Source organism: Pteronotus mesoamericanus, unplaced genomic scaffold (assembly GCF_021234165.1).
Source record: "Pteronotus mesoamericanus isolate MK-2021 breed Mesoamerican mustached bat unplaced genomic scaffold, CSHL_Meso_final scaffold_651, whole genome shotgun sequence".
NCBI lineage: Eukaryota > Metazoa > Chordata > Mammalia > Chiroptera > Mormoopidae > Pteronotus > Pteronotus mesoamericanus.
The window spans coordinates 33884604-33899130 of NW_026555325.1; positions in this window are offsets into that span (position 1 = coordinate 33884604).

The window sequence follows — 14527 nt, forward strand, 5'->3', positions numbered from 1 at the left end:
GACCTCATAGATAAGGCAGTGCCACACTATTTTGATAAGTGTTGGATCTCTAATATATGAAGTAATATTATTTAAAGCCTCACCCACTGTGATTAAGTATTCTTGGAGGAGAGCAATTATGCATCACAACAATGGGGCTAACAAGCATACGTTTATTTTCTAAATCCATTCCTATTTGAGAAAATATGTATGTGGTGCAATATTTTCTAGCAATCCCAAGATTATGTACAAACCACTCTAGTCTTTGAGCTTACCTAAAAGTTGGGAGTTAAAACATGCTGATTGTATAAGAATAGTAATAGCCAGAATCCTTTAGAAAGATATTGTAAATCATCAACTATTTATTCAGCCATTGAGCTCCTAATAGGTGCCATGTGCCATGGTAATGCTCAGATAGATCTGTGGACACCAAAGACAAGGTTCTGGCACTCAGGGACTAGTGACGGGGGGACAGAAGTACCAGCAAGCATGCTGAAGACCTGAGCTACTGATGTAAGCTGTGTGGGTCCTAGCGCTGAGGTACCAGTCGGGGCCTGGTGGGTAGGAATTGCTTGCAAGGTAGAATAATCACTAACGAGAAGCTAGAAGAATCTCCTGGTGAAAAGTTCCAGTTAAAAAATAAATAAGTCATGTGCTTGCTTTGGCAGCAAATACACTAAAATAAATAAGTCATAGGGATGTAATGTACAGCATTGGGAATATAGTCAATAATAATTTAGTAACTCTGTGGTGAGGGATGGTAACTAGACATATCGTAGGGATCATTTCACAATGTATATAAATATTGAATCCCTACGAGGCACACCTGAGACTTATAAGATATTGTACGTCAATTATATATTGCTTTAAAAAATACATTGTGGAAAAAAAAGGGGATAGTTTGAGTCTGTTATTAAGTTTATCTTCTTGCCAACTTCTACAGCTAAGAGGCTGAAAAAAAGACCAATATTAAAAGTGCTGTAGTTCTCTAAAACATCTTGACCACAGGAGCATAGCAGTGTAGCCAATGAAACAGAGCTTCACCCCCTTGGGATTACAGGGGGACCTTGTTGGATCGTGGAATGGACAGGTGAAAAATCAAGTATGATAATTGATCTTACACAACTAATTACAATGAATGTGTTGCAGTAACGGAGGAAATTATAAAATTCTATGGAGAGGAAAGAGGGAACAACAACAAAAAAATACTGTCCTTCACATTTATAGATATTTTCACAAAAAAGATAATGGGAGTTGCATCTTGAAAAAAGGATGAATTTTTCAGATAGAGAGGAAGAAGAGAAACATTTCTAGTGATGGGAGAGAAGGAACAAGGCCAAGTCCTGGGTTATTTAGGGAAGGACACAGAGTTTGATATGGTTGGAGTATAGGCTGCATGCAGGTGGAAGTAAAAGATAAGACTGGCTGCAAAGTTTACCGAGGGGGTCCAATCCATGGCCCATGGGCCACATTTGGCCCAGGATGGCTATGAATGCGGCCCAACACAAGATCATAAACTTACTTAAAAACTTTTTTTTGCTCATCAGTTTTCACTAGTGTTTGTGTATTTAATGTGTGGCTCAAGGCAACTCTTCTTCCAGTGTGGCCCAGAATGCCAAAAGGCTGGACACCATTTAGACTATATCTATTAACTCATATACTTTTTTGAGAGAGAGAGAATAATATTCATCTTCATATCTGCAGAAAGACATTTGAGGAGAAACAAAGCAGATTAATTTACTTGGTTATTGCATAGTGCCTTTCTTTTTTTCAATACAATGGAATATTTTCAACAAATGGTTTAGACTTTGAGGTAAATGTTAGGAAATCTAGTAGTAAAGAAGGTGCATGCCCTCCAGGAGCATGCCGTCTGCTTGTGGATCTGAGGAGAACCAACAAGTAGAGTCAGTCAAAGGAAAGGCTAGTAAAAGCCATGTTGGGGCAAGTCCAGGTGCTCTTAGTCACGGTAGGGCTACTTAAAAAAGTCTGAAAGTGGATGGCTGGTGGGGAAACTTTCTGGAGGAGCAAATACTTAAGCTGACATAAGAAAAATGAGCAGACATTAGATAGGCAAAAGGATAGAGTTAAAACAGTAAGTCCTTTGAAGTCTTAACCACCTTTCTATTCTCCACCCCACTGAACCCAGTACCATGTTCATAGTGGGCAAGTGCCTAATAGTTGCTGTTACTATCGTACCATTAAAGCGCCTCCAAAACTTAGTGGTATAAAACAATCATTTTATTATTCTCATGGATTTGGTGGATCAAAAATATAATACAGAGGGAATGGGTTGGTTCTATTCCAAATATCTGGGGCCTCTCTGATATCTGAGAAGAAGGCTGGGGGGTGGCTCAATGGCTAGAGCTTGCAATTATCTGAAGTTGTCTCCACACACATGTCTGGTGGGTGCTGACGGCAGCTGAATGGGGCTTTAGCTGGACTATTAAGCAGAACATCTACATATTGACTAGTTGCTAGAATTCACTCACATATTTGTTGATTGGTACTGGCTTGGGCCAGAGCCTCAGTTGGGCTGTCAGCCAGGATACCTACCCATGGTCTTTCTGCTTGGTCTCTCCATGTGAGCTTGTTTGGGTTTTCTCACAAAATGGCCACTGAGATCCCAGAGGAAATCACCCAAGATAACAAGGCAGAAGTGCTCAGCATTTTAATGACCCTGCTTCAAAAGTCACAGAGCATCAGTTTACAGTCTCTGTTGTCCAGGAGTCACAAAGACATGCTCAGGTTCTTGGAGAAGAGACATAGACCCTCCACTTATTGGGAGAAGTGTCACAGTAGGATGGGAGATATTACTGTGGCTACTTTTGGAAAACACAATCTACCACTCAACAAGTATCTTTGAATGAATGAATAACTTCTTCAAAGTTAAGTGTTTGGAAATAATGCAGATAATGAAAGACTAACTTAGGTTTTTTGAAGATGAGATTTCTGAGACCATAGTTATCACTTTAAAAGGTTGCCTCACTGCGATTAAAACACATCCACCATGTTAACTACTTAGACCAGCATTCCCAGAGTCTGTCATGACAGAACACTTTCATGGAGAAAAGTATCATAATCAAACAAACTGTATGAAATTCTATTACTTGTTGCTGTGCAACAATATTAATGGCTCAAAGCAGTACCCATTTCATTGCTCATGCTTCTGTGGTTCAGAAATTTGGGCAGGGCTCAGCAGGGATGGCTCATCTCTGCTCTATATACTGCCATCTGTGGGGGGCTGGGATCCTAGATGGCCTCACACTCATTTTTTTTCAGTTTTTATCATAGTTTATCTTATTTTGTAAAGTACATTTACAGCCTTATTTAAAGTCAGTGCTCCAAAGAGTACAGAAACAGCATTTATTCAAATCTTGTTTCAGAGGATTGAAGCATTTGTCAGAGCATCGAAGGCTACACATCACTAGTGCCAGAGTTGGGGGCTGTGTAATATCAGGCAAAGCTGAAACTATTGTCCAGATTCTGGTTTTAGATGAGGTCTGCATGAACTGTGTACTGAGCACTCTGGGGAGTGCACATGTGCTGGTCATGCACTTGCACATCTGTGTGTGTGCGCACGCGTACCTGCCCCACTTGGTACTTGTGAGGCTTTGTTAGAATGGCATGTCGTCCTCTAGTTCTGACGTTTTCTTCCTGTGAAGGGAGCTCAGTGGATGAAATATCTGGTATTTCTATGCCCTTTTATCTCTTTTGTCCCGGAAGAGGTGGAATAACTTATTTGATAAATAAATTTGGGAAGACTAAGTGGGTCTGCTAGTGTGGCAATCCTTTCTTAGGAGCTACCTTGTCCTCTGAGCACATGAGTTCTGCTTGCTGTACACCCACACCAGCAGGACCCTTTCACAGTGCTGCCTGAGGCCAGGAGAACAGGACTGCCAGATCTGGAGTCCAATTTTAACAATTCCATCCTCCTAAAAGGCCCAATGCCATGTCCTCCAATAGGCCTCTGCTGGCCCCTATCAAGTAATAAATATATTATTTTATCTTTATTTTGGTTCTTTTGTTTCACTTCTCAAATTGTTCAGACCTGGGTTGCGGGGGAGGTTTAATAGTTATTGAGGGGACCACCTTTTAGATTGAGTGTGGTGTCTAGGCTCAAAGTCTCTGATTTGGGGCAAATTACCTAACTTTTCTGGGGCTCTGTTTCCTTATCTGTAAAATTGGAATAATAGTAGTATCTACTTGTTAGGTTATTTTGAGTATTGAATGAAAAGCATTTATAATACTGTAAAGTGATCAATACATTTACTTATCATATATTCATTTATTCATCCACTCATCAGATTTTATTGCATGTGGATTTCTCTGGGTGCTGTGGGTAAGAAGACAGGGTGGCTGCTTTGTGTCACTTAGAGCTTAGTAAGGGAGACGGGCAATGGCTATGTTAATAAATACATACACAAGATAATTTCAGAGAGTGATAGATGTTAGGAAGTAAATAAATCAGGGGATAGGTATGGGTGTGGAGCAGGGGTGCTTTAGCTGGGTGATAAAGGAAGGGCTTTCTTTGGTTCTCATAGCAAGAGGCTGTGGAACAGGCTATCTATGAGCAGAGGTTACTGGCAGAGATTGCCCTGAGTACAAAGGCCTTGAAACAAGACTGGGCTGATAGCAAAAAGTACAACTGCAAAGTTTCTATTTGCAAACAGATGCTCTTTGCCTTCCTCATGGAATTAAATATGCTGACAAGACTCATGGGTGTCTCATGGTGGTTTTGTGCACAAAAATTCTGAGTTAATCTCCGGATTTCTCAGACTTTTTTTTTGGCCAGGCATAAGAATGATTTTAGGGGTGTCGGGGATAATTCTTTATCCAAATGAAGAAGGCACTGGGGGTCATTATCCATTTAGAAAAAGGAAGGGGGAGGGTTTAATGGAACTGTCAGAGCTCTTGCAAATGCCATGAATAGTAACCTAGTATGACAGGGGTCCAACCTGGGGGGTCCGACCTTAATAGTGTGGCATCATATTCACTTAGGTCAGCACTCAAGTTAACAAAGAATTAAAGGCTCAGGCCCCTTTCTCCACAAGAGAAAGGGGCCTGAGCCCACCTCCCCACATGTGCTCAGATTTGGATAACTAATGGCTTTGAGGTTTTATCTGTCCTGCTGGGTGTTCACAGCAGACTTATTGTAATAGATTTGCTTTTTTCTTTGACTCTAGTTAGTGGGTTGTTGGAGACACATACTTCCTTGCTATGGTAACACCCTCCACTCCTCCTAGTGGGAGTGAGACTATTGTTTTGCCTATTTATCAATCACACTGGCAGCTATTTCTTCAAAGAACATTTTAAGAGCATATGGAGAAGTGAAAATCTACTAACTGAATAATTCCAGTCCTTTAACAAGAGGTCTGATGAAAGACATCTGCTTCAAAATATCCAAATAAGAAAAATGACAAGTAACTAGAGGGTGTGTACTGAAAAGGCCACAGATCTGGGTATTAGCACCTTGGTTCTAGCTTCGCCACCTGTGAACTGAACAAGTAAAAAGGGAAAACTAACTTTTGTTGAGCATCTACTATATGACAGATTTTGTGCTAGTCACTTTGTATAAACAATCATATTTAATCTTTACAACACCTTATAAAGTTAATTAATTCCCTTTTTTTTACAGATGAGGGAACTGAGGCTCAGTGAAATTAAATGTTCATACAGTTGGTAATGGGAGCCCTAATTGAAACCTAGGGCTGCCTGGCATCTACGATTGGGTTCTTTCTAGGATACTATGATATTCTGAGATGTGTGCATATGCTACAGATTTCAGAATTCAACTACTTTCCCCATACCCTATCCCCATCCTGATCTAAGCCACATCATATTTTACCCGGATTATTGTAAAACAGTGATTGTTGGATTACTTACTACAACATGCTTCCAACTGTTCTTCCTGTTTGCATCCTAGCTGCCTGCAGTCTAGTCTCAACACCACAGCAGAATGATCCTATCATATGTAAGTCAGATCCTGTCACTCCTCTGTTCAGAACTCTTCAGTGGACCCCATTTCACTCAAAGTGAAAGCTGAAGTCCTTTCCATGACACACAACAACCTGCATGATTTGGCCACTGCACCCCTCCACCTCAGCCCCTCTTCCTGTGAACCCTCTGGCCTTGTCTCCTCCCTCTCTCACCCTTCATTCTGGCTGCACTTGTTTCCTTGTTGTTCCTTGATCACTCCAGGCACTCTCCCATTGTAAAGCCTGAGAACTTCCATGGCAAACCTACCTAGAATTTCAACCCCCTCAATTTAACACTTTATATCCCATGTACTTGATTTATTTTTCTCCTTATCTCTTATCATTGTGAAGCATGCTGTATATTTAACTTATTTTTGTTGTTTGTTCCTCTATAGTGGAACATGCAGAGAAGATGATAGCTTAGTCCAGGGTGGAAGCAGTGGAGATGGTGAGAACTGGATTCAAGATAAATTTTGGAAGTCATGCTTATGGGACTCACTATGGGATGAATGTCGGATTGAGAGAAAGAGGAATCTAAGGTGATGCCTTGGGTTTTGACCTGAGCAGCTGGGTGGATGGTGGTGCTATTTTATGTGATATGAATATTTATTAGGAACAAATTTTTTTGATAGGGAAAATCCAGTTTTATCTCCTGTTAGTTTAAGAGGAACATTAAACATTCAAACAAAGACATCGTTTGCACATACACAAGTCTAAACCTCAAGGAAGGGCTTTCGACTGGAAAAATAAGTATGGGCATCATCAACATATGGGTGATATTTGAAGGCATGGGACTTTTTGAAATCACTAAGAGAAATATTCTGGAGCCCTCAGTACCCAGATCTTTGGTTTAGAAATATATTTAGGAATAGATGAAGCAGAAAGAAAAGGAAATTTTTTTAAGAGCCAAGTCCAGAAGAAGGAGAGGAAGATGGGATCCAGGACACAAGTTTACCAGGCATGTGACTACAGAAATAGGTGATCTTATGGAATGCAAGTGGGAAGTTAAAATAGTTTGCATCTGATTGCATCTCTGTTTCTCCATGAAATGTATGTCAAGGTCCTCAGCTCAGAGTTGGGTAGCAATGCTGGAGACTTGAGGACTGAAAAGAAAGTACATAATAGTTATCTTGGGAGTAGGCTAATGAACTTATTAGGGAAGTTTGGTTGTGATGGTATTGAGTGCTCACTGGAGATTTTTGGTCATAAATTTGAAATGGATTCTGACATCATGGTTGTGTGATTTTCTCCAGCAACTTCCCACTGCTTGGGTACAATGGTATAGTGAGCAGTTGAGTTTAAGAAGACTTGGTGTTTCACCAGGAGAGTACAATGAAGGGAGATGATGCAAGGTAGTTAAGAATGTTTTAGTTAAAGGTACTTTGTTAGTTTAGGGTAGTTAAAATTAAATGGACCATGCAGCCTAGGGTGGATAGAGAAAACAGAGAGGACTTGAGGAAGTGAAGGACAGGGAACACGTGGCTGGCTCAATGGATTGGCAGTCTCAAAGAAGTGCTCTGGAAGGACAGGACATGATAATATGGGAATACTTTACACTAAGTTTTCAGAGGTATTTATATCCTACTATATGTCAGTCACTGTCTTGGTACAGGGGATGTCATCATGAATGAAACAGATACCCATGACACTTATAATCTATTGCAAAAAAACTGACAATAAGCAAATAGATAACCTATATAATGTGCCAGATGGTGATAAATGCTGTGGATAAAAATAAAGCAGGGAAGGAGAATAGGTTGTATTGAAGGGGGTTGGTTATGGAAGACTTCATTATGTAGGTGATATTTGAGCAGATGATGAGAGGAAAGAAGGGATCAGACCTACAGATATCTTAAGGAACCAGGCAAGATGATAGCAGAAGCAAGGACTCTGAAGTGGGAACATGTCTGGTGATTAAGAGGAGCAGCAAGGAGGTCAACGGCTAGGGTGAAGTTGCCAAGGGGAGAGTCATGGGAGAAGAGGTCAGAGAGATAATGCTTATGGGAATCAGACCACATGAAACCTTTTTCCAGATTGTGGAGGGTTTTGTACGTCATTCCAAAGAGACAGCTTTTATCTTGAGTAAGATGGAAGCCATTGGAGGGTTTGGAGCTGAGATGAGACTTACCCTTAAAGGATTTACCATACCTGGTGTGTTGAGAGGAGTCTGAATGGGAACAAGGGCAAAGAAAGGGGACAAGGGCAGAATAAAGGAGAACCCTTGGGAAGCTACTGCAATAATCCAGGTGAAAGATGATAGTGGCTTGGACCTGGGTGGTAGCACTGCAGATGGTGATAAGTGGTCCAAATCTAGATATATTACAAGACTAGAACAAAAAGTCTTTCCCAATGGACTGGATATAGAATAGTGAGAGGAGTCCAGGAAAACTCTAAGAATTTTGTTCTAAGCAACTGAAAGACTGGAATGGATATTTACTTGGGTGGAGAAAACTGAGGGAGAATTAGATTTGGTCAAAGATCAGATTTTGTTTTTGACCATGTCAGGGTTCAGATTCCTCTTGTGACATGTGAGCAGAGATGAAATTAAGAATTTGGGTAACATAGGACTATAGTTCAGAATTCAGAACTCTAATTCAGTTTTAGTGTATCCTGGATATAAAAATTTGGAAGTCATCTTAAGCCACGAGGTTGTATGAGACCTTAAGGGATTGTGTGTGGATTGAGGAGAGGAAGCTGAATAATCCAAAGGGCATTCCAATGTTTAGAGGTTAGGGAGTTGAGAAAGAACCAGCAAAGATTCCTGAGATGGAATGTAGGATGAATACAAGGAGAGTGTGGTGCCTGGAAGCCAATGGTTGTAATTATTGGCAATGACAAGGTCTACAAGAAAGGCCAAGTGAATAGATGACTTAGGTGAGGTGGAGAAAAAGATCACTGGAGCTAAGAAGGGTGAGGAGCTGAGCATCCGGATGCTGGACTACTCAAAGGTTGATGATAGGAATTACGGTAGAGACAGAGGCAGTGACTCATATGCTGACATCACCTGTGACTGCACTGACCAGGAGGCCGGCTGGGAGATGACTTAATGAGAGATTAAGAGGTGGTAGCTGCTGATGATTTTCTTCAAAAAAAGATGAGATTTTTGAATGAGGAAGGACAGATATCTGAGAAATAGAGAAGGAGAGACAAATGAACATTTAGCTCACCCCTGGCTTTGAGGTGCATGGGAAATAGAAGAGACAAGGTCTTCAGTTGAGAAGGCTGCTGGAAGAAGTGTCCTCAGGGGACAGCCTGGCTGCTCTTAGCAGGAAGAGACATTTAGAAGTAGGCAAGTGTGCTGATGACAGTGAGTTCCTAGGGGGACAATGGAAGGATCTGGGAGGATAGGAGGGTTGAGGTTTGGGGTTGGATTAGGTAATACCTGTATGGCGAGGGATTATCTGCTGGTGACCAAGGTCAGGGTGCACCATGTGGAGGAGAGCGGTAGGGGTGATGGTCGATGTGAAACATTTGGAATTTGTGCAGAGCAGCACAGGGTAAGGTATCCGGCCTGAGGATGGTCACACCCAGATGGGCAGGGTGGTGAAGAGTAGAATAAATCTCTCTATGATAGCTAATCATAATAATGCTATAGTCCTCACAGTAGAAGGAAATTTATCAGCAACTAGGCCAAAGACTGAGGGAAGTTTACCTGCAACTGGGCCAGACAGTAACAAATTACTTTTCATCCCAACCCATTGATTATTCTAATAAGTGTTGACAAACACACAGCAACCTTTGCTGATAAAAGGAAGATATATTGGAGAAATCCGGAAAGGGAAGAGGCGAGTCTTCTATGGACTTCAGGAAATGGCCAGATCATTCTTTTATTTGGGAATGTGGAAGCTAGAGGAGTGTGGGGCAAACAAGTCAAGGCTCAGGGAATCATGACTGTAAACCCAACCTGGGAATGCCTTGCCTGCCCCAAATTCACTTTTTATGGAATGTGTTGATCTAAAGGTTGCAAATGATGTTCCTGTGTCATTTATTTATGATTAATTTTTAAGAAAATTAAAATTACTCTGATTCATACTGAAACCTAGACACACATGTATCCACATACAAACCCACACCATAATCTGGCCAACTAATGACACAGCCCTCATTAGAAAGGTGTGAAGAGAAATCCAAAAATCTTACTGCCTTAGACAGAGTCCCAAATAGAGAGAGTCAATTGGTATAAATATGGCCTTTATAATCTCAAATTCACTCTTTTGTGTCATGCAAGAAAATAGAAAGCAGTACAGTGTGGCAGTTACAATTCTGAGCTCTGACCTCTCTCTGTGTGGACTTGAATGCGAATAGAGTGGTCTTGGGAAAATTAGTAAATCTTTGCAACTAATATATTTATCCTGGTATTAGTAACAACATAAGAGTGTTGTTTTGAGGATGATGCACTATCTTGAGGGCAGCCACTAAGATTGTAATGAACATTTTCCACGTTACTTTCTTGCATCGTCAAATAGAACAAATGACTCAATAACCTCGAGTGAGTCAATATAAGAAATGAGTGTTTCTCCCACTGGCTATGGATTTCTTGGGGACAAGTATCATCTTTGTATCTTCACTGCTAGGAGAGTGCTTGGCACACAATAGGTGTTCAGTGAATGTTTCTTAGAATGAAGTGGAATCATTCTTAAGCATAGATACAACAATTTCCCATGTTCACTTTCCAGATAAGTTCCCAAACAAGTTAAAGAGGGATCCTATGGCAAATGAAACATACATTTCACAAATCCATTCATAAAAGGAAGTAGTCTTAGACACATATATTTTCAATGAATTAGTATTTAATCTAACATCTGAGCCAAAATGCAAGCAACAGCTCCAGTCTAAACTGAACAATATTTCATGGTGCTGACATGTGTGTTGTTGAGAACATAAATACATATGATGTAGCTCATATAATATAGGAAGAGCAAAGTTAAATGGTAAGGTCTTGGCTGCCCCACTAAGATGGGGAATGGAGAGTCGGGGTGGGGAGGTGCTCATTACACAAAAGGTAATAATTTCTATTCAGCCTCACAGGGCATCCATTTCAGCTCAGATTTCACTCTGGAAGTTCTTCCAGAAAAAATGCAGAACACCCACATTCAGAGAGAATGCTTAGAAGGAGGAAATGTCCAAGCCCACAGAAACGGGAAGAGAAGTCCTTCCTATAGCAGTAACTGAGAGCAATGCCTGGCAAGAGCATGCTGTAGGCTGAATACTCCTATCTTCTGAAAACGTATATGTTGAAACCGAATCCCTGATGTAATTGTATTTAGAGGTGGGTCTTTTGAGGTGGCTAGGTCATGAGAGTGAGGCCTTCATGAATGAGATTATTGCCATAAAAGAGGCCCAGAGAGCTCCCTCACCCCTTCTGCCATAGTGGAAACTATGGCAGACATGGAGACATAGTGGAAAAACAGCCATTATAAATTAGGAAGCGGGCCTTCAACATGCATCGAATCTGCTGGTGGACTTTCCAGCCTCTAGAATGGTGAGAAATAAATGTCTGTTGATTATAAGGGACCCAGTCTGTAGTCTTCTGTTACAGCGGCCCTAAAAGGCTAAGACAGAGCATTAGAGCACATCTTATGCTTTAAGTGCAGTTGATAGATTGTCCTTTACCTGGACTTGAAGAAGTTGCAGTCAGAGACTGAGAATTTCCTTCAAATCTTAGTAAGGGCTACGGTGCAGGAAACCCTGAAGGCTGAGAGCAGCTCAGGATGTATAGAGCACTTCAGGGGACTCTGATTTGATAGAAGCCTCAGCATGGAGCCAGACAAGAATATTGCACAGGTGCTGAGAATTTTCATTCATTCCTGGTGATGAGGAACTGGGAACAATGATCAGAATCCCACCACTGAAACTTGCTGTGTACACTTGAGCTCATATGTTAATTATTTATAATTTTAATTTAAACAGTATACCAGTCATTCCCCCAAAATATTATCCTTTTATTTTTTCCTTAAAATGTTCAGTTAAAGAACTTTATCACAGCATGTAGGAGAACATCCTTATGCTCAGGAGATGGATACTGAAATATTTAGAGGTGAAATGTAGGATGTTTGGGGATCACTTTCAAGTCATACACATATATAGAGAAAGCAAATATGATCACCCTCTTTTGAACTATACCTTTCTTCTTCAATTTTTTATGTTTAGAAATTTCATACTAAAAACTTGGGGGAACACTGCACTTGATACCACTACAGACAAATATCTGGGCTAAGTATACCCCACTTACCAATTTTCATCAAGATTTGGCTGCCCACAGTGACTAAGCCAAATTGGCAACAACCGTTAGAGAACATTACCCTACAAAGGCATTGCGTTCATTCAACACGTATTTGTTGAGTGCCTCCTATATGTGGGCACAATTCTAGTTCTTGGCAAGGTGGTAGGGGGTAAAATATGGTTCTTTTCTACTAGGCACATATGTTAGCTACTATTTAACAAAAATATCTTTTAGAGAAAACAAGTTTTTTTGAATGTATGGGTTTATTTTTAAGAATGTCTGCCTTTAAAAAACAGTTTCTTTAAATGCCCTTACTAAATCTATACATTCCAAGAATGATGGCTTGAGTTTCTCTGGAAGAGCATTTGTAAAACATACTTTACTTCTCTCTATGGCTTTCTGGCTCTTATAATTTAGAATTTTTCCCCGAGGAGACAGAAAGACCAAACATTCTGGTCCCATAGGTATCAGAGGCAGAAAAATAGAAAAAGTCTTTAGTCTAGTCTAGTTTAAATGAGAAGGTGCACAGAGGTTAGGCTTGGTAATTATTTTAACCAGAATAATGGGATAACGTGAGAGTAAGTAACAACCTATTTACACTGCCTATCAAACTTAGAAAAAAACGACTCCATACAGTCTATGCTGTGCATTTCTAGCCACAGTTGTGGCATCCCAGGCTAGCTCCTCTGGGCTAGATCATCTTCAGACACTGGGGGCTGTTTTATCATTTACTCCTGAAGAGCAGACTCCCAGAAAACTCTACCCTTGTCTGTTTTTAGTGTGCTGTAAGGTCACCATCCAATGACAAATAATGCTCTTCCAAATGACATCTTTAATTTGCCAGATTTAATATCCCAAAGAACCTTCTAAAGGTGCATCCTACCCTCTGCACTGCCATTTATACACTGTTCTTGTAGTGGGCCAGAAGCAGGTCTACATCCTACCATGAGCTGGAGAGTTTTTGATGGAAGAATGTAGGAAATGATGATTGCTATGGTGGGTTTATATATTTTGTTTGCAAAATAATGGGTTTTAGGTTAAATTGAGGCAGGTGTGCAAATGTCCTGGCGAAGTCCCTGCCACCTCTTTTCCCAACAGCAAACCATAAAGAGTCTGATGATGGTTGTCACCAGCATCAATAATTGTAACAAGGGCCTGGAATAACAATCAAATGAAAGACAAGCATTTTGATAGCGTTAATCAGAGCTGGCTTCCTCCTGCAGATCATGCCAAAGCTCTTGGATGGTTGCCTGTTTCCATTGTTTTCTGTCTGGTGTTTTGGATGCAGATCCTCTTTCCCTTCCCCAACGTGGCTGTAATGAAATTGGGGAATTAACTCAGAACAGAGTTGTTCTAGTTTGGATGTGAAGGTGAACATAAATGGAGAAAGTTCAAATTATTAAGAAGAACAAACAGCCCTTGTTACTAAACATTAGCTGGCAAATGCAATAGCCATGGACAATGGGCAGCGATCATGGATGGTTTCCCTTACTGGCCAAAACAACACATGGTCACAGGCTACAAGGCCTGTGTATAATAGCTCCAGAGAGAGATTTAGGTTTTTTCATTTCCAGCAGCCAAGCGAATGTATTCAGTTGCAACCTTTTGAATTATATGCTGCCATCACTAATAAAAAGTGGCTAGGAGAAACCTATGTGCTTGGATTTCTTTAATTATTATCCTGAACTGAACAGTTTTACGCAATATTTGTAGAGATGCTGTGGGACTGAGCCAATCTTTTTGCTTCCCTTTATTGCTGGAGAGGCTTCTTTCACATACATAGTCCGTACAAGCCTATTTATTTGTTTTAGGCCCCGCTTGGACCAGTTACAAATGACAGCCAAGAACATGGATAGGAAATTTAAACACTTCGAGACTGGAATTTCATGAAATAATAAATTGCTTTAAATGTGGCTTACATTCAGGTAATTACATAACTTTATGTTAAGAGGAAGAAATGGAACAATGGGGATAACTTTTCAAAAGATCACATGTCAGTAAAAGAAGAGGGGTTAGAATAGAAAAATCTGCCCACTCAGTTGGAATGTTCATTCCGACTCTCTCTGTCAAAGTGCTACTTCCTCTGGAGCCATTCGAAGAGGGTGGGAAAGAGAGTCCGTGAACCCAAGAAGCAAGAACAGAGTGCTCTCCCAGGGGGTGAAAGACAAATATCATATGATTTCACCTACAAGTGGAACCTAACCAGCAATACAAAGAAGCAAGGAAAGTAAGACCAGCAACACTGAAAGGAAAAGAAATCAACAGAGACAAGAGGGAGGGAGGGGGGGGGGGGCGGGGAAAAGGAAGGGAAGGGGAAAGTCTAGGAACATATAGCAAGGACTCATGGACA